Source organism: Cynocephalus volans, chromosome 11 (genome assembly GCF_027409185.1).
Source record: "Cynocephalus volans isolate mCynVol1 chromosome 11, mCynVol1.pri, whole genome shotgun sequence".
NCBI lineage: Eukaryota > Metazoa > Chordata > Mammalia > Dermoptera > Cynocephalidae > Cynocephalus > Cynocephalus volans.
Genome location: NC_084470.1, coordinates 82,676,531 through 82,696,965, shown reverse-complemented (window position 1 = coordinate 82,696,965; position 20,435 = coordinate 82,676,531). Strand labels below are relative to the sequence as shown.

The 20,435-nt window shown below is 38.0% G+C and overlaps 2 pseudogenes; both read right to left on the bottom strand.

Moving 5' to 3' along the window:
- Positions 1-491: 491 nt before the first annotated feature.
- LOC134390127 (zinc finger HIT domain-containing protein 3-like) lies at positions 492-4,178 on the bottom strand (annotated as a pseudogene).
- A 1,117-nt stretch (positions 4,179-5,295) lies between these two features.
- LOC134390399 (ribosomal RNA processing protein 1 homolog B-like) lies at positions 5,296-7,375 on the bottom strand (annotated as a pseudogene).
- Positions 7,376-20,435: the final 13,060 nt, after the last annotated feature.

Genomic DNA, 20,435 nt, shown 5'->3' with positions numbered 1-20,435 from the left:
TAGAGAAATAGATAATTCAGAGCCCTGATATTTTTGTGAAAAGTAGAGGCCTATTGACCAATTACAGGGACACCCTATCTTTGGTAAACATTGATCTTCTCAGCTTTTAGAATTTGGGGGTCCAAAGAAACAGCATATCATCTATTCTGCCATCACTTCACCAGCTGCAATGGTTTAGCACTGAAGGAGAACCCTTTTTGTTTGTTTGTTTTTAATAAATACAATAGGACCAATACATCTTCATTTTGTTAACACTAATTAAGTTTTTAACTTGAGTGTAAAACTTGGCAAATGATATCATTTATGACGTCTATCTCAACTGTAACAAAAATGAAACATTTAAAAACAATTTGAATGTCAAGTTTTCTCTCCATAAAGGATTTGCCACCTTGAGCGCCCCCATCTGCTTGAAACATGAGCCCACATCGACCGAAGTGAAGACCTACATAAACTACATCAGCCAGTCTGCATCCCAAAATCAACTCCCTTGCTTAGGGCTCCACACCAGCTGGTCTCCTGGAGAAGGATCTGAAGTTCTGGGAGTCAAACACATGCTTGAGCAAGTAGTGCAATAATCCACATTGAGAATCCTCATTCTGGGATGGCTCCACACTTCCTAAACAGCAGTCCACAAACTCTGCAAACAAGGGCTCTTGCATGTAGGCTCTCATAAGCTTTATTTTGTTGTCACCCTGATCAAGGCTGACCGTCAACCGTCTGAGGCACAGATTAGCAATAAATTTCTTAATGTTGCAGATCCCCCTAAATTCTTTAAACTCTGCAAAGAAGCCCTGTTCTCTTCCTCATCACTATTGAGAAAATCAGCTATGGAGTCATCCTCATCTTTGTTTTCCACAGTCTTTATAGTTTTTTTAGGAAGAGCTGACCTTATTTTTTTCTCAACAGGACCAGTGGAAGCAGGTCACTCAGCAGTAGGGCACACGGCAGGCCGCGGGTATTTGGGCTTCTCCAAGCAGATCACGCAGACCACAGTGCTTCAACTGAGCTTTGTCTGCCATGGTATCCCCGAAGACTGGTTGCCACTGGGGCACATGCCTCTCATGCCAAGAATTCCCAATTAAAAACAAAATCAACTAATAAACAAACCAAAATACATTGCCAAGGAAGTGTAATGGATAAAATGAGAATAGCAAATAATATAATCATTGATGTTCTTCTGAAATTATAAACTTTTTGACCTGATACAGATTTGTACTTTAGACATCAGTCTTAAAGTAGAATCTATTAAGAATTCATATATTCAAAATGGAAGAGTGGTTATTTGGAAGTACAGCATAAAATCTAAGCAGGAAAATATTACATACTACATTTGTTCTTTTCATTCATTATCTCAATAATTTTGTGCCCATTTCTCTGATGACAGAACAAACATTTAGGGAGGTTAAGTTACAGAGCTGGAATTCTACTCCCAGAAGTCTGAATCCAAAGCCTATTCTGACTCTCATAGAATACATCATGATGAAACAAATAAGTTGACCATTTTTAGCAACCAAGAAATAGCTCATAATTATCATTAATATTACAAACGCATTCATGACATAGTACATGCAAAAAATGTAAGGCCATAATAAAAGTCAGAATATGGTGATGGACAAATGGCACATGGTATTCCTGAAATATTACAGCACATTTCACTGTTGGTCAGGTCTTTGTTGATGAAGTTTCTGTCTAGTTCTGGACTTACAACCAATGTAAAATTGTTGCATAACTGCTGGAAATTCTGCATCTTTAGTAAGGAAACTCACATAACCTGAAATATGAAGTTTTTATAGTAATATTTGAACAATGTCCAGCAATTTCTTTTTTTTTTTTTTGTCTTTTTGTGACCGGCCGCACCGCGCTCTTGGCCATCCTTATATAGGATCCGAACCTGCGGTGGTAGCACTGCTGCGCTCCCAGTGCCGCGCTCTCCCGAGTGCGCCATGGGGTCGGCAAAGTCCAGCAATTTAAATAATACCTGTTACTAGCTACAACATCCACTGGACCAGTGTGAGTCAGGCCCAGGGTCTTGCTCAAACTGAGGAGAAAGCAACGTTCTCTTTTTCAACAGACTTGCACATAAGAGGGTAGTTTTAATGACCGCAAGCCTCTGATAATGATTTAGTATATTTGAAAAAGAAAAAAGAAAAAATTCAGTAACGATAATATCCTTAGAGCACGTGGTTCCAACCACACCTGAAGACAGAAGATCTATTCCTAGGTTTTTGTGTTAGATGAGACAAGTAAGTTTACTTTTATATCTAAGATAGTCTGCATGGTAAGAGGGTCCTGAAATTCTTCAAACCATAAAGATTGAGTTTAAAAATTTCTGGTTAATAAGAATTTGTTTAAATGAAATGGCTACATGTAATAAGTTGCTATTACCGATGCTATAAAATAAATACATTTGCTCTGGTGAGCAAATCCAAGACGATTTAAAAGGCAAATATTGTAACATGGTAGGAAAAGCATAGCATACAATATGTTGTCATAATAACAGAGGCAAAAGAACAATACAAAAATACTCTTGCAAAGAAAACCAGTGAATGGCAAGAAAAAATAGATTAATAATGATTATGCTGATATTTTCCATACTTTAGGATTAAATACATCTTCATCTTTGTACTTTAAGAGAATAGAACTAAAAGGGAAAAACATAAGGAGTAAATAATAGCTGCCAGAATACTAAAACTTCCAATCAAAATGGTTTTCGCCAATTTCATATTATGCTAAAGTATTAAAATGCAATCAACCTTTAGGCTAGCTCTGGAGGGAGAGAGTGAAATTGACAGCACTGTAAGATGCCTTCTGCTGTGCTTCCAAAAACGATACTCAGTAGTTATGGGATCTCAGAATAATGTCATTGGGGACAGAAGCTGTTGGCCACCAGATTTTAGGGTAAAGGTTTTGGAAACTGGTTATATCCCATACCATTGTGGTCAAGATACATGGAAAATTAAATCTGACTCAGGGAAAAATAGGGGCTTTTCACAAAATTGATAAGCTCCAAAATTAGAATTTCTTAAATATACTCACCCCAAATCTTATTAATCTCATGTTCATACAAGGTGTAAATTTTAAACTTTTACATTTGTCTTCTAGGTCTTATCCTGTTATTTGACATTCCATTGATAACCCATGGCAAACCTCGAAAACCCAAAATTCTTGATGGTTGTATGCCAGAAAAAAAAAAAAAAAAGATAAAGATAAAACAAAAACAAAACAGTTATCCTTCACTCTTCCCACTAAGTTAAGACCATTATTTACCAAGGGCTAAGACGGAGACCAAAAGTCTGAAATCATGTTCACTAACCATAAATAACTAAATTCATTTGTGTGGAAAATAAATACATAAGCAAAAGAATATTTTGTACAGATGGACATTTAAAGCCATCTTGCCTTAAGATAAAAGGTTTTTTGCACTTTCAGAAATAACTTCTAACTCTATTTAACATCAGTACTGTGTAATGATAGCAATAGCTTCTTATCAAGCTCTGATTACTGCTAAGCACTGTTTTTAGCACTTTTGCATATAGTAATGCATTAAATCTTCACAATAACTCTGTGAAGTAAGTACCAACATTATCCCCATTCTATAAAGAGGAAATTAAATTAAGGACAGGTTGTTTAACATGCCAATGGTCACATGGCTACATCCCGGGTTCTAGAGCTATATAGATCTCCCATCACCTTGAAATACTGACAAACACTCATGTAGTGAGTCTCCTGGAAACTCTAACTAGAACCCACATGGTTCATTCAGGCTAATTCCATGTTGTGTGTACCCTGTGACCTTGATGATACCGACTTCAATATCTATTTTGGGCTTAGAGTTGTTGAAAGAAGAAAGAAAAAAAAAAAACCTAAAATAATAAAACTTAGAGGCCAGTATACCATATATTGAATGCTACCAAGTTAATTAAAATTAATCTCTGAAACATCATGTATAAGAAAAGATTTTTGTTTATGTTTGTTTTTTTCCTCTCTTGTTAGCACTAGCCTTATTGAGCTTCTGAATACATTTCATTGCTATTGCAATTTGCAGCTCATATCTATTTATGAAATCATTCTTTGGTGCAAAAGAATAAGATACATTCTCAGAAAGAGTTCATACTCAGAGGATACTGAGTATAATGGTTATGGGCTACTAACAATCACGTGTCTGATAACATACTCATACCCGGAATACAAATCCCAATGATGTTTTGAGCTGCTCTTAATTCTACTGGATAAATCTCACTATACATATGTGTGTGTGTTTGTGTGTGTGTGTGTGTGTGTGTGTGTGTGTGTGTGTAATTTGCATTTATGTCTATATTTTTGATGTATGCAAAGAAAACGAGTTAAAAGCAAAATATCCACTTTTATGAATGATATTTAACAGTAAGCTGATAAATGAGTTGTAAACTTATTTTAAATTTCACTGTGTTTAAATTTCAGTGTGTTATGATTGAAACTTGCCCCTCTATTCTCTAAAGCAGGGGGACAAAAGTCATGCCTACAGAAGGTTCTTTGTCATTATGCAGGCACTGCATCATCAGTTACTTGCATGTTTAACTAAAAGGTATAATTTTTGTCTCAGGAATCTGCATCTGGTATGTTAAAAATGTTTGCCCTCATTCATTCAATCAGCATTTACTGACTTCCTACTCTGTGTCTGGTACTCATTGGAGACTGTGGTAAATACTACTAAAGTGCACTGGTTTGAATAGTGCCCCCGCACCCCCCGCCAATTCGCCCAGAACCTGTGATAAGACCTCATTTGAAATTAGGGTCTTTGCACCTAATCAAGTTGCACTTAATTCAATCATACTGGATTAGGGTGGGCCTCCAAATCCAATATGATTCTTGGTTTCTAAAAAGGAGAAAATCTGGACATAAAGTATCCAAAAGTGAAAACAGAGGCAGAGATCTGAGTGATGTGTCTACCAGCTAATGAACATCAAGGATTGCCAGCAACCATCAACCACCAGAAGCTAGAAAGAGACAAGGAGACATCCTCCCATCAAGACTTCGGAGAGAGCATAACATTTCCAACATCTTGATTTCAGGTTGCTAGACTCCAGAACTGTGAGAAAATAAATTTCTATTGCTTAAGCCACCTCGTTTGTGGTATTTTGCTGGGGCAGCCCTAGGACATTAATATAGATGAGTATAACAGAAGACAGTACAACAGGCACTGTTAGGACAGGTTGGTCAGAGAAGAGAATCTGTGAGGTGTGAATTTTTTTTTAAAGTTATTTGTAGAACGTGCTGTGCAAAAGCAATCATTAAAAAGGGACTCTGCTACTATCCTCAGAAGAAATTCATAGCCATAAGCCTTCCTTTGGGGTGGCAGTCAGTGGCATCTTGGTCACCAGGGGCATGCTGGCAGTTGAGCTGGTGGGGATCTTCAACACTCCATGGAAGGAGCCTCTGCTCAGGGTTGTAGACCACTCAGGAGGGGCCCATGGGACTGACCAACATACTTTTGTCTTTCTTCTTAAATTCTGCAGTCATGCTTCTGTTCAACCCACAGGTGACTTTCTTAGAGCTGGTTGGTGTTTTGTTCAGCTGGACAGCAGGATCTGAAGAGCAGGTGGCAGCGCTGCGCTCAGCTTTTCTGAAGAGCAGGGGCTTTGGTAAGAAGGGGTATCAAACTTCAGAAAGTTGTTCTCTTCCTCTGCTGCTGTTCCTCAAAGGGCTGACAGTCCCACTGCTTCCCAGAGCTTGGATTTGCCTGACTTGGGGTTCTGATTGTGTTCTACAAGTTTGACATCTCTTTCATTTTCTTCCTGTTTTTCAAGATTGCTGTTTTCTAACTGGACAGGTTGTGGAGGTCAAGGCTGCCGGGCAACTCCTTCTTCTGGAGCCTCCCGCACTGGGGCAGGGTGGCCTGCCTGTCTCCTGCCTCTGCTGGGCTTGCTGCAGAAGCTTCCTTCTGCATTGGAGGCCACACCAGTGTGGATAGGCCACTGCTGCTGACCAGGAGAACTCCTAGTTTCCACTTCCTTTTCAGACATGGCTCCCACCTGTCAGGGCACCTCCGATGGCAGGCCCTCGCAGATGGCCACTGCTCGGGCCACTTGGAGAAGTGTCCTCTAGAGGAGACACTGACAATTCCTAAATCTGCCTGTGGGCCCCCAGGCTCTTCTTCCTTTGTCGCTTCCTTTTACCATGCATGGGGACGGTGGGGGGATGCTCTGAGCCTGGGGCTCCCCACCCCCATTCTGTTCAAGGGATGGGGCTTCATCCTCTGGGCCTGAGCCTCAGGCTGGAGGTGGTTCTTCTTTTTCCTTTTCCTCTTCTGACCACTGCCTTCACTTTCCTCTTCCTCAGCAAGAAAGACTCGGTCCTTTCTCCTCTTCCAAGTTGGTTTTCTCTAAAAGCTTATTTCCATTTTTCTTATGCCTTCCTTGACTGATGATCTGGTTGTCTTCATCAGCAGAAATGACCTCAGTAAAACTGAGTGGAGATACACTGCCTGCTTCAGAGAGACCTTGGAATTTTTTGATTAGTTTGGAGAGACGCTTCCTGTTGAAGGGAGGGATGTTTTTCCTATTGGTTATTTCCAGAAATCAATCAGCCACAGCCACAAACTGGAGAAGTGGTCCAGTGTCCCCCTTTCATCACTGATTTTGTCTTTTCTGGAGTGATATTTGCCAAGTACTGCCTCCTTCCTATTGACTGCTCTGCTCTGCATCATCATTTCTTCAGGTGACTCTCCCTGAGAGTGGTCACTGTCACTCACTTTCACGTCCTCCTTTTCTACAGCCTCTTCAGGTACAAAAGGAGACTGATCTACAATGACTTCAAAAACACCCCTAGCTATCATCTGTAACAGTGTGTGGTCCTTAGTCTTGGCAGCAATTTTGCAGAACGGATCGATAAACTCGAGATTCTGATCTGCCAAGAGCTCCTTCCCTCCCACTTTGCATAGTTTGTCTAGATAAATATCAATGAAGGGGAATCTCACTCCATTGGGAGATTGACCTCAGGACACAGGATCTCCTTCAAGACACCTAGAAGAAGCTTGATACAGCTTCCTTCCCAGCCATTTTGCTTCAGAATATCCAAGGATCACCTTAGGACCAGACAGGTCAGCATATAGTATTTGCCCAAGGGCAGCCAGCTGGTCGATTCCCTCCGTTGTCGTTCACGGTTTGCCAAAAAGTCTGAATGAACGGATGTTCTATGGAAGGGGTTCATCCTGCATCCACATGCAATAGAAGCGCCCTTCCCAAATTTTTAGAAGTTCTTGACTGAAATCTCCTGTCTTCCTCTGCGTTTTCATGCTGATGTTCTGGTGCAGCTTCTTCACTCCCCAGTCCTGGATGCCCTTCTCTTTGGCCACCAGCCATCACCAGATCTGGGCTGGCTGCACGGCGGGGTCCATCACACCCCTGGGGCATCCTTGGGCTCACAGCAGACCATGGCTGCCCTGTGAGGTGTGAATTGTAAGGAAGACCTCAAGTATGAATAAGCCTTGTGAGGCAGACAGAGAAAGAACGATTCTAGCAAAGGAAATTGCAAAATCTAGAGACAAGAAAGAGCTTGAGAAACTTAAAGGAGGGCAGTGGGGGCTGAAAGAGAGACAGACAAAAATCAAGAGACTGAGATGCATGGGAGGAAGTAAAAGAGGTAGACAAGGGACAGATGATACCAACTATTTCCTAGCCTTAAGGAACATCCACCCCGGTGATGAGCTAACCCACGTGATTAATAACTATAATTCAAGGAAGGTAAAAATAAACACTCTAAGGATTTACAGAGCTCAGGGTAAGGAAGCAGTTATTTTTCCTTCTGTGAGATTTGTGAAAGATCTGCTGACAAAACGTCTTTTGTATTGGGCTTTAATCATGCAAATAAAATTCGGGTATTGTCTTAGATCAGATTCCCTAAAAGCAAAGTCTGAGGTGGGGATTCTCATACAAGAAATTCATTAAGAGTGTGCTCTCGAGAGAAGGAGAATGCCAAGTAAGGATGTGGTTTCAGGTACGTCTAAACCCCAGTCTGATCCCAAAGGAAGGAGGGAGTGCAAATGGCACAGTGAAATCTCTTGGCCTTAAGGCAAAGTAGGTGAACATTTGTATCCTCTGCACCAGTTAGTTATTCGTTCTCAGCAAATTGGGAGGGGCTTCCTGGTGAAGCCCCTTCCCAGGAAGCAGCTCCTATTGCCCAAGGGCAATCCCATGAATGAGAATGTGCATGGAAGCCTTTGGCAGGCACACCTCTAAGAGGGAACTCAGAGATCTGAATGGGGCAAAAGGGCACCAGCTACAGATGTACAGATATGAGCTGGTTACCAGGCATTAGAATTATTTCAGAAGGAAAGAATAATAAGGGCCAAGACTCTCCTATTCAAATTGACTCCAGCCTATAGACCTTATACGAATAAGGAAAGACTGACCAGACCCAGAATGGGGTCTCTGTAGGCAATTTCCACTAATTTTTCTTATTTCTGCATCATGGCTGCTACATTCTGCTTCTATTAAAAGATAACAGAAGGAAAAAAGATTGTAGCTTCCTTCCTACTATACAGTCTCAAAATGAGCTAAGTCAATGAAGAGAATTTTTGTTTTAACATTGACAATATATTGGTTCAAATAGCGTGGTGGTTAATTCCAGACAAAATACCTACTATAAAAGAAAAGGAAGGCAGGACATACTGCCTTCTTTGTTCTGTCTCTGTCCCAAGAGACAGAAGAGTGATTAGTCATTCCATCCTAGGGATTACAGTACTTGTCCCAATTTTCCTACAACAAATCCCTGCAGCATTTATTTTGTTCATTTAACTCATGGCCATTGGCATTTATTTACCATCCAGCAGACATCAATTCTGGGAAAAATGAGTTGCAGTAAACTAAAGTTAATTTTATTGAAGTGAGAATCTGAGTAACGTTATTCCTGATATGTAACCAGGTCTGTAATTAATGAAATAATAGAGCTATTGCATTTGGATTTTTTATCTTTTAGACTTATTAATGTAGTCAAAGAAATATTAAAGTATTTTTTCAGAGGAATGTATATATATATGCATAGAGAGAGAGAAAGAGAGAACTTTTTTTTTTTAAAGATTCCAGGATACCTAGAACCCAAAGAAATGTATAAAGAATAGCAATGACAGATTGATAGGGCTAGATCACTTCTTAGAGATAACAGAAATATGTTGATTCTTAGCATGATTACTCCTTGTTCATTAAACCGAAAGAGACTTCTGGATTTAGATCAGTATCAAATTGGAGAAAAATCAGAATTGAGAGATTTGCTTCTTAAACCGTTATTGCCTTCAATGACTGTGGGGCATTGTCTGTAACAACTTCAGCTCATGCAATTTTTTTTCCCCATTTAATGGAGGAAACTTTCAGCAGAATAGCTAGCTACTATTATTTTTGCATTAATATCACCACTGATCATTGTGCTATAACTGTTGGCAGTTTTCACCTTCTAATAAATAATTTATAGGGTTTTTTTTAAATACAAGCAGTAATAAAGTACTTCTTTCAGTTAAAAACTTACCAAATTTTTTCATTTATTTTAGAATGTTCTCCAGGATAAGAAATATGATTGATTGTAATGTTAGTGGTAACAAAATTTTTGCTAACTCATCCAGTTTTATCAGAACTGTGTCATTTTATGCTTCTACTCATACATTTCAAAATCACTTGTGGATTATATGGAGATTTTAAATAGTTTGCATTAGCTGTAAGAATTATTGAAAAATATTAACTTTGTGTATTTCATATATATATTTATATGAAATATAAATCATTTATATATTTTAAATGTATGCTTTTAAAAATTATTTGTTGGAAGCACACCAAAATTTGTAAAATGAGAATATTTATAGACATAAAGTACTTGCTATGAAAACTAAGCTATTAATTCTATAACAGACTATAGAAATATGGAAATTTTGTAAATTACATTTAATTAGTATTCAGATATTTAGCTGTAATGTATTTTATTATTTTGTTTATAAAATGTAGTAGCACTAGCCAGATAAATACTATTTTTCATTTTGAGAGAAATATTGGGGTTATTTTACAGCTTTGCCCATATTCTTAAAGAATTTTCAAGCCCTAGTTATTCTATTCTGGCTGAATTTACTTGAAATGACTGAACTTAAAAATTACATTAGTTTGTTTAGTTTCCTAAAATTCATATGTGTTCTGATTATGTAAGCATTTGCAATGTAAGGGCCTATCTCCCAGGATAGTATTAGAAAGCCTGTAATAAATATAATTACGCAAACTTTTTTCAGTCAAATTTTTATATCAAACATAAATATTAATGAGTTTATTCAGCACCTTTATAGAGAGACAGAATAACAATTAAAATACTGGGGCTGGATCCCTAAATTTCAGTTTAATTTCTTGCTTCACAGCTTATTAATTTTGTCACCTTCCTCAAGGTATTAAAGTCTCAATAAGTTATTGAGATCTTTAGCATCCTTCTTTACAAAGTGATGAAAATAATAATACCCAGTGTACATGGTTTGGGGGATAATAAATGAAATATTGTGTATAAGGTATTTGGTCCAATATCTGGCACATAATAAGTGCTCATTTAATGTAAGCTATTATTAGAGAGTTTAGCTAGTGTCTAGCCATAGAACAACAAAAATACGTGTCTCACTAGCTAACAATCAGAAGAAAGTGCATAAATTAATAAATTAAAATATAAATTATCACTTTCTAGTAAAGACAGTATAACAAAATAGAAATGATTCAAAATTTAAATAATCTACTCTATCAGAAACAATAACTTGTGTATTTTTCAAATAACTTAATCTTTAAGTCTCACGTAGTCTTCTTGACAAAATCGTTTTTGCACCTTTGTAAATATCCTGGCACATCTTGCACAAAGCTATTTCCTCGTATTCACCCATTATGTTAGGGCTTGAAATTACCTAAAATCATAGAATTTATATAGAAAACTTTTTGTTAAAGTACAACAGACATATGGAAAAATGGACAAATTGATGAATGCTCAGTTCATTATTTGTTTTTAATAGAGTGAATACCACCATGTTACTACAAAACCTGTCCAGAAACAGAACTTTATCAGCACCTCTGTAGGCCCTACATACCACTTCTCCAGCAGTGACCCCCCAAATTAAACAGTATTCTGACTATTGGCGTCAATCCAATTTTCGAATTTTTAAATGTGTGTAACTGGAAGCACACTTATATAGTCTTTTGTTTCTGGCTTCTCTTGTTCAGCATTGTGAGATTCATCTACTTTGTTGTATTATAGCAATATTTCATTTTCATTGAGGGTAATATTTCATTGCATAAATATATCACAATTTATTCATTCTATTCTTGATGCAAGTGGGTTGTTTCTGAATTTATCTATTAAGATTATGCTGCTAGAAGAGTCTTACACATAGCTTCTAGAGGAAATTTGTATCTGCTTCTGTTGGGCTTATACCTGGGAGTGGAATTCCTGAGTCAGAAGGTCTTGGAAAATTCCTGAGTCAAACTGCATATGTTTAGCTTGACCAGATACGTCCAGAAGGAATATATTTTAACAGAAATGGGACTAAGTGATTCTTCATTTTACAGGTGGAAAAACAATGACCTGTGTGGTAAAGAGACTTGTCAATGGGTCTAAGGAGTACCAGCCACCAATATGGGAGTAAAAGCAGCTTGAACACCCACTAGATGCCAGCCACTGCACTGGATGCTGTTTATAAAATGGAGAGAGAAAAGAGCCATGACCTTGGCTTTCATAGAGCCATCTAGTTCAAGAGACAGATAGGAAATTAAGAGTCAAGCTGATGAGTTCGTAATTATAGAAGTGTTGAGTTCTCTGAATAAAAGGAGCATGATCCTAAGGGAGTATATAACAATATTTTGTTCTAAACCAGGAATTCAATGAAATGTTTCCTCAGGAAGTAAATTGGGGCTGATATTCAAGAATGAATAATAGTTAAATAGGAAAAGAAGAGGCAGAGGGCCTTTCAAACACAAGAAAGCATGTGCCCATGACCCATGGTGGTGAAGAGGATGGCTGGAGGCAGTAAGCAGTGAGCCCGCAGACATAGCAGCCAGGGGGCCTGCTTGGCCTTCAGCCATCCATTGGCAAGGTTTTGGGATTGTTTCCCAAGAAGAAAAAGTCATGGAAAGATTTTAAAGTGATGTGGAGAGGTACGGGAAAGATCATGCTGATTGCTTCTAGGGAAGAGATTGGATGAGAGCCAGCATGAATGCAAGGAATATGATCACAGAAGTTCTGAAAAGAGATGATACTATTGAGGACAAGGGTGATGGCAGTGGATATGACTAGAAGCTGATTGATCACAGTGACATGCAGTGAGAAAAGTCAACAACACTTGAAAACGGATTGGATGGGGGCCATGTTTATAAAGACTGCATCAAGGATAACCCTAAGTTTCTGGTTGGCTTAACTAGTTGGGTAAGTAACCAGTTAATTCTGAGAATAAAATCTTCCTAGCTGTCGATGTTGCTAAATCTAATGCAGTACTTTTTCAAACTATATTTAAATCCAGGAATTGAATCCAAGAGCAAATTGAACTGTTTTTTGTCACCTTCAGAAATGCTGATTCTCCTTCTGACATGGCCCCAGATGCTGCCAACTATTTCTTATCTCTGGCATCCATCTCAAGGCCTCAGACTTTTTAAAACTATTGACTGTATATTTCAGCATGAAACACATTTTTGGAGATGTTTAAAGAAAACATCTGTTGTATGTGCATATGAAATAGATCAATGGTAGTCACCCATTCACTGTCTACTGATCAATTTGAATGCTGAGATATCATTGTGAATTTCTTCTTACTTCATTTCTTACCACCACAGACACACTTTTTATGAGTTTGTTCTGGGTTTAGTTTATTATCAGAAAGCTAATGAAAACATTGCATCCACATGGAGCTGTCACAGAGACGTCTATGGGGGTTTTGTTTCAATATAACAGTAGGTAAAAAAGATGTTTACCTGGATATATCTTTATAAGCAAAAATGTCTCTAAATCATACATCTGCAATTTAGGATTGATTTAATACGCAACTTGTATTTAAGCTGTGAGTGGCTCATACATTTTTCTAGTCATTACACATACCATTAACATTAGTTGATTGGCTTAAGTAATTAACTGGTTTGCAGGGTGACATTTTTATCATTAATAGATATTACATTCTCCAAAAGAAGGTACCATTTCCTTGTATATTTATGTGTCCATTAGGCAGCCCACATAGGTTCTCAATAAAGATACGGTCAATTGATTAATTGACTGATTGATTAGAACATTCGTAGTTGCTTATTAAACACACTGCAGTAATGTGGCCATATTATTGTTTTCAGTTATAAGTACCCTAAGGGATATAAAACATTTCATTTATTTCGTTTAATCTTTCTTTGTAATTCTGTCATGTAATTTTGCAGCAATTGGAAAGAAAGCCAAAAATGAAACCCAAAATGGAAGTCACTGAACCATTTGGAAATTCAAAGTTACTGAAAGAAAAAGCTGTGGAGATTAGTCACACTTTTACTGCAACTCTGAAGCAGCATATGGCTAAATGTTTCCTCATGACATTTGCTTGTTGAACTCTGTGACTGAATGTAAGCACCACAAATGCACATCAAGATGTCATTCAATAATTGATTTTAGGAACATGTGGGACTATAACTTTTCAGAACTGAATATCAATTTGGGAATGTGTGTATATAAATATATACAATATGCCTCTTAGAAAGTATTTATATATGATTGATATTAAGATATGCGTTACATAACTATTTATAATATATTCATTTATTTGTTCAATAATTATATATTGAGCCCCTGCCATGTGATAGGAGCTATACTAGTTGCTAGAGATACAACAGTGGACAAGAAAGACATGAACCCTCCTGGTGTGATGGAACTTACAGTTCAGATGTGCAGAAAGGCAAATAGTAAATACAAAAAGAATAAATCAAGGTTATTTCATTTATGGTAGATAAACAAGTGTCATCATAGAAAAGGACAGGCAGAATCTGCTCAATGTCTTCTTTGAGGAAACAAAATCTAACCTAATCCCTGAGGGATAAGAAGATGCTAGCTGAGCAAAGAGTCTGATTTGTTATTTTTTTCTAAACACGCTAGTCGTATGGTGAGACATGAAACAAAAAATTTATTTTCTGAGATCATAATCTGCTCTTGTAATCCCAGATCAAAGCCTCATCAACAAGATGATTCTGTGATATGGGCAGCTGATTATTCATTGTTTATCAAAGTAATTATAGAAATAAATATTAAGAAGGAATATAATGGAAGACTTTAAGAACAAGATTGAGTTCGGGTATGTTGTCCCCCCAAAGTTTATGTAGAGATCTGATGCCCAGTGTGGGAGTGTTGGGAGCTGTTTGGGTCATAGGGGAGGATCCCTTATGAATAGATTAATAAGCTCCCCCAGGGAGTGGGTAGTGAATGAGTTCTCGCTCTATGCATTCTTGTGAGGACTGGTTGTTTAAAGGGACCCTGGCATATCTCCTCTCTCTCTTTCTCTCTCTCATCTCTTGCTCTCTCGCCCTCTCGCTCGCTTCCTCTAGTCATGTGATCTTGCACTCTCTGGCTGCCTGCTGTTTTCCGCCATGAGCAGAAGCAGCCTGAAGCCTGCACCAGATGCAGCTGTCCCAGAATCACGAGCAAAATAAACCTCTTTTCTTTATATATTACACAGTTTTGGGTATTCTATTATAGTAACACAAAACAGACTAATACAGACTCATAACTCTTTTTTCTACTCAAATCTCTGGTTTTTGTTCAATACTTTCCAATTTCTATGGCATGCACCTTTTTAAAAAAATGATGATGATTAAGTGGTCACACTTAAGTGCAGTTAGGGTGATCAAAAACAGCTGGACTGGGGCCAAGCCCGTGGCGCACTCGGGAGAGTGTGGCGCTGGGAGCGCAGTGACGCTCCCACCGCAGGTTCGGATCCTATATAGGAATGGCCGGTGCACTCACTGGCTGAGTACTGGTCACGAAAAAGACAAAAAAAAAAAAAAAAAAAAAAAAAAAAAACAGCTGGGCTGCGAGAGAGGGTGTTTGTATTTTGGTTAAATCTTCATCATTTAGTAGCTGCTGGCTCTCAACAAATTCACTTTCTCTTTGAAGAACTGAATCCCCTTCTTGATACAGTGGGGATCACAGGGGTTCTTTACCCATGCTTCTGAAGACCCTAGGATTTCATAGAAAGCCTGGATGACCACCCAGGAGGGGAAGGGGATGGGGAAAATAAAAGATATTGGAGCAGGAAGAGCTTTCTGCCTCCCTCTCCCCTTCAATAAAGTAAATTCTGATGTTATATATTTTATATTTTGGGCTGTTGAGTGAGGTTTAATTAAAGGAATGGGTTCTGTGTCTACATAGACTTTTTAAACCATGGGACTAGTTAATTTGATCAATTCATCTTCTATCACTTTAAGAATCCATGTTTTTCAAAACTAAAATTAAAATTATGACAATTTTCTTAAGATAAAATAAGTGAACTGGAAATGGTAAGATCCAAATGTTCTAGCCTGATTGCTTTACCTTCTGAATAAATTGGGCCCCTTTATCTGGAAAAGATGGGGACCTGAAAGTAGAAAAGCTTCAATGCACAGATGACTGCATATGTAAACCAGGTTATGCTTCCCACAGGGTATTTACACCCCATGTACCAGGTAATTCAATGCAATTACTCTGTTTGCATCTCAGCCACCCCAGTAACCCAGGAACCCAGTCCCTCAGGCAACCTCTACCTCTGGCCACATCCTCAGAGTACAGCATTGACCTGACTGACTCTAAACAGTAATTAAACAGAGTTTCACTTTGCCATTTCCATTCTCAAATTCTAAAGTCTCACTCAAATTAACTCATTGTATGATAATTTATGTGACATTAAAGGCAGGTAAAAATAGTGATTAAAAAATTTAAATGTTATATTTGCCCATCATTTCTTCCCAAAATATGTTGGAGGTCATTTTCCTACAATGAATGGAAACTGATAACCCAGTTGTGCACCAATTCTATGAAAATTCACTTTGCATGTGGTACATAAAAGCAGAAAAGAGATCATTGCAGCTACTTCTGGTTACTCAATTTCTATTTTAAAAAATGGCAACAATTTGGAAGGACACTATTCCATATCAGTGATTCATTTTCAGCAATATTAAAGAATATGTACATATTTTCAGTAAAATAATTGCAAAACAAGATCTAATTGAGGGCCGAGCCGTGGCGCACTTGGTAGAGTGCTGCGCCGGCAGCGCGGCGACGCTCCCGCCTGCGGGTTCGGATCCTATATAAGACTGACCAGTGCACTCACTGGCTGAGTGCCGGTCACAAAAAAAAAAAAAAAAAAAAAAAAAAAAAAAAAAAAAAAGAAAAAAAAAGATCTAATTGAGCTTTTGAAATAAAGCCAGTTTCATGCATGATATCTGCTGTGAAGTGTTTTACTGTTATACAATGTTGAAAAAGAGAGAGAATAAGATAGATAGGAAAGAAAATAACAACTATCGTTAAAAAATGAATTACTAAAAATAATTTGCACCGATTTATTTATGGAAGATATAGAGAAGACAGACAGATTTTTCTCTCTACCTCAAGTGATAAAACATTCATCTGAAAAATCAGAAATGTTTTCATACTTCACATGTGCTCTTAAGAAACATCCTTTCCTCAAACAAATGTTTTCCCAGCTGGCTTTAATTAAGTTTAGAACAGTGTACCTGGATACTCAAAAATGAATGGAAATCAAATTACTGTCTAGACCAACCAGTTTTAATATTTCCCCTTACAGCTGTATTCTGCTTTCAATTTTTTCATGAAAAGTTTCAACTAAATCAAATTTCTGATAATCAGTCACACTTTAAATGCACTAGGAGAATTTGTTATTTAAAGGATTCTCCTAGAGTGAACAGCAAAACTAATAATTCTTGGAGGTAACACACAATCCAACTGCTTTCACTACTCTATAAATCTCTCTTTTACACTTAACAAATCTGCTTAAAGTGAGAAGTACTTGGGCGAAACAAATTTTCAAATATCTTTCAATGTTATCTAGGAAGATGTTGTCAATTAACATTGTAAAAGGGTTATTCACTCCCACCAGCACCATCACTCCACAAAACTGTCCAAAGATATCTGCTGCCCATGCCCCCAGCCAAAGCCCACCGGGAACACAGCTCCAGTTGAACAAGTTGGGTTTATATCCCATGACAGTGAGGGAGAACAGTCGCCATAGAAGACCATGGGACTACTCAGTAAGAGGGCATTAGAAAGGACTTGTTAAAGAAATTGGGGGTAAATAATTTGGAGGAGAGTTCAAAGAAGCAGAGCTTTGCTCTGAAGAAGTGGGGGTAATTCTATGATTTGGATATCTTAATAAATCATGTCTAGAAGTATAGACTAGATCTCAAAGCTTAAGAAGACAGCAGTCACTCATATTAGATGACAGAGGGGAGTGTTTGGTATTTCGTGGCTTCAGCAGTTTTCAGACATGATTGTGTAGTGATCTTATTTTGTCTTGTTTTGCCATGCTCACATAGTGTGGATGTTCTGCTAAATTTTTATGGTCAGAGGGGGTACACCAAGCCTTTACTGTGAGTTACTCCTCGGTGTACCCTCTCTGAACATAAAAAATTTAGCCAGCTCCTGGATGCCAGGGGCAACTTTTCTCTTTCTCACTGTGAATGTGTTAAAACTTCTGGGTAGCATTTTACTATTTCCCACAGTGTCATATTTAAATCACCAAGTCTGAACATTTAATTTACCTGAGTTGGCCCATCCAACTTTTAATATGCTTCCACCAATTTTAATGCATTAATTCAATGAATTTGAAATCATGCTATGCATGAGTGTTCATATATTCTTGATTTTCCAAGACATCCCAATTTTAAAAATGCTGTACCTGGTTTATATATAGACCCTCATATCTAAATTTGAAAGATGTAAATTATAGCCACTCTAACTTCATTCACAAATTACAAAAAAATTTGTTTTCAAAATCTTTATTGCTTTTAATGGCACACTTATGTCCAATTTTAAACAACATGATTGCTCAGTGCACAATACCATATTATTTAGTTATATTTGTTGATTAATGTTTATTGAGTGCTATCATAAAATAGCTGATTTAAGCTCTGAGCAGCCATATCACCCCAATTTCAGAGATGAACATTGTGGTCTAAATACATTGCTTGTTGCTCCAATTTACAGAAGAGGTGTGAATGTGACATATTTGAATGCAGATTGTCTAACTCCTGAACCTATGATCTTAAGCACTATAAAATACTGGTATATGTAACCTGGGCAAAATGAGAAATTCTAGTATCTCATTTCTTATTTTCAGTAGCTTAAATTTCTACAAACAAAGTTGTAAATAACAGATAATAAAACATAAACAGCTCAGAGAAAAGAGGAAATATGTTTGAAACAAGTTACTTAAGTGTCTTCCTAAGATAAAAAAAATTGAGATAAATTAGATACATATAATTTTTACCTGGAAAGGTGGTGGGAGCAATATTTGAGTTAGAGAATCAGATGTTATGGAGCAAAAACTGATATTTTGGGGGGAACTCAGCTAGAATAGTTTAGCTGGAGTCAGTAGGAAAAAAACATAGGGGGAAAAAGGCTAAAAAGATAAATGAGGTTATTAGCAGAAGATATTGCAAAAGAAGGATTCAAATATTTTCCTGTAAATAAGAATACAATGCTTTTGTGCTTTATTTTTGTTTTAATAAGAAGACAAATATGATAAAAACAATAGAGTAAGAAGATTAACTCCATTTTTCCACAGATTAAATTTTACTTTGAACAACTCATGTGTTTGTAGTTGTTGTTAAGTTTTAAATATTTTACAAGTCAGAGCAAACAGCAGACAGGCCAAATAGCCTAAGTGAAAAAGTAAATGAACGAAGGTCCACTCCCTGAGTTAAGACAAGAAACATAGCCTAATTGATATTCTCAACAAGTGGTTCTCTAAACGTGGTCTCTGGACCAGCAACATCAGCATTACCTACACTTGCAAGAAATGCAGATTAATGGGTCACACCCCTGACCTGCTGATCAGAAACTCTTGTGGTGGGGCCTAGGGACATCTATTTTAACCAGCCCCCCAGGAGACTTGGTGCATGTCAGGCTATGAGAACTTCTGCTGCAGACATTGCTACTCCAGTTGTGATCGGTATCAGCAGCAGAGGCATCACCTTGCAGCACACCGCAAATGCAGAATCTCAGGCCCCACCCCAGATGTACTGTTCCAGAATCTGCTTGTTAACCAGTTCCCTCAGGTGGTTCATGGCTGTGTTAAACTTCTCGAGAAGCACCAACCCAGAAAATGTGTACTAGGACATACATTTTCTGGATTCTCCTCTGACTGGTTTGTAGGGAAGAGCCTTTCTGTGTAGGTCACGGTACCTAATAAGTCAGGTTTGTTTCCTTCGTGTCCTCTCTAGACCACCAGCACACTCTGTTTCTTTTCCTTCCCTCCACTTGAAGCCCCATTTGACGCAGCAGTAACATGTTCTGTGTGCCAAACTGAGGAAAGAAGTACTAGAACCACATTCTTCTCTGTAATATAGATGTCTCAAAATATTACTCTTTTTTTAAATTTTATTTTTAATTGCACATATTTGTAAGGTACAGTGTGTTGTTTCAATACATGCATATACTGTACAATGAGTCACTTAGTCTTTATATCTCATTACTCAATCACTATGTAATCAAATAGTTCCTATTCTTGGTTATAAGTCCATACCACTATTAGTACTATTTTTAAAATTCTAATCAGCCCCCTTTCTCCACCACACACAGACATACTGAATTAGAATCATTGTCAGTTTGTCCAGCAATGTGTACCTTCAGAGACTCAAGGGTGAAGAACATTTACAGAAAATGCATTCTGGTCCCAGAACTCAATAGTACGATAGTAACAGAGCAATTCAGTTTGCTGATAAACACAATGTTTTTTTCTCAGATCTTCTTTGGCTTATTTCAATATATCACACTGTCTGGCTAGGCTACGGCTAATGTCAGCATCCTGCCGACATCACCAATTGTGGTGCTCTGTTAGGCTAAGGCTAAGGCCTGGAATCCTGCTCACAGCACCAATTGTCTAGCTTTTAATCCTGTTCGTGATGCCAACATAAAGCTAGGCAACCAGGCCAGCTGTCGGGCTCTTTTACCTGCTGGTAATCCTGCACTGACTGCGCCAATTGTTGAGCTAGGGCTGGTTCTGGAGCCCACAGACCCCTCAAGCCCATTCACAGACTGGGTCACAAACCCTCCACATTCCAGGCTGGGTCCCCAGACCCCTTACACACAAGTCTATGAGCTAGGTAACCAGCCAAAAGGTCCTTGGAAGCCGTAAGTTGGAAAGCACGGCTGCACCCAGAAGATGCCTGAGGCCAACGTCCACCCACCTGCTTCACTCAAACTACCTCTCTCTCTCTCTCTCTCTC